Consider the following 1,245-nt stretch of genomic DNA (forward strand, 5'->3'; position numbering starts at 1 on the left):
TCCGGCGGGTAGGCTGACCTTCCCCAGGCGGGCTCTCGCTGGGGGTGCCACGTTTTAACCACGTGTGTAGAAACAGGTCCGTGCGTTATGTAGAGCCTTCCTCTATCCCTTCTCCTCCCCCTCTTCTCTTCGAGGGAAACTAAATCCAAACGCTGAGATGTCGGAGAGCGCGAATCCCCGTGAATCCCATCTGAATAAATGTCTATATTAATGAATTATTAACTCAGCCGCTCATGACCTTAAAACTGGAATGAGGAGACGCCTAGGGCAAGAAGGAAAGCTGCTGAATCCTTTATCGGACTCCTGTCAGAGGTAACCGACCATTTGTCTTCCCCAGATCAGGAGAATTAATTAATATGAAAGGCAAACTTTTAAATTGTGTGTCAAACGAAATCAGATAGGGTGTCCCCGATTCAGTCCCTTCCTAAAAGGGGTTTAGCTCCCTTTTCTACCCCCAGCCTAAAATAAAACCTTCGAGTTTCCAAAGAGACGGGCATCCTTCCTAAGGGTTATTTACCAAACAAAAAAAAAAAAAAAAGAAAAGAAAAGAAAAAAAATCGCAGGGAAAATGATGAATTTGGGTAGTTAATTTATCGATTTTGGCTCCTCTTCCCGCTTGTTTTATTTTAGAGGTTATTAATGAATGAAGAAAAACACCACCGTGTTCCCCCTTTGCATTTAATACACTTACCCTCCTTATTTATTTCTTTTGGACAAATTCCTAGCAAATATTCACCAATCGATTCGTAGGCGATGGATTTTTATAAAGGTTTGATCGCTTTCTAAACGGTCAATGTGATTTGTTTCAGTGCTCGTCCTCTAAATAATGAAAAAGCCTGAGAGAAGGGGAAGGGGAGGGCAGTAGTTAAAAACTCCTTTCTTTTTTTCCGCATCTTTACACATAGAAGTCACATCCAGGAGGAAAAAAAAAAAGGCAATAATTAAAAAAACCCCAAACAAACACCAAAACAACCAAGAAATAGTAACAGATAGACCGTAGACAAACTCGGGGCAGACAAAAGGGACGCGCACAGACCGCTCTGCCTGGGGAAGCGAGACCAGAGGTCAGGGTTGGCTCAAGCCGCCCCGGGGAGGGGCAGGTTCAGGCGCCGGGCGCCCTGCTCGCAGATCTGCTAGTTCTGCTTTTTCCGAGGGGGTGAGGGGGCCGGGAGCGGTGGTGTTTTGGAGAGGCTGGGGCCGGAGCCGTTTTCTCTCTTGATGAAACATGAAGGAGTCCCTTCCCCG

Source organism: Aptenodytes forsteri, unplaced genomic scaffold (genome assembly GCF_000699145.1).
Source record: "Aptenodytes forsteri isolate BGI_AS27 unplaced genomic scaffold, ASM69914v1 Scaffold69, whole genome shotgun sequence".
Classification (NCBI taxonomy): domain Eukaryota; kingdom Metazoa; phylum Chordata; class Aves; order Sphenisciformes; family Spheniscidae; genus Aptenodytes; species Aptenodytes forsteri.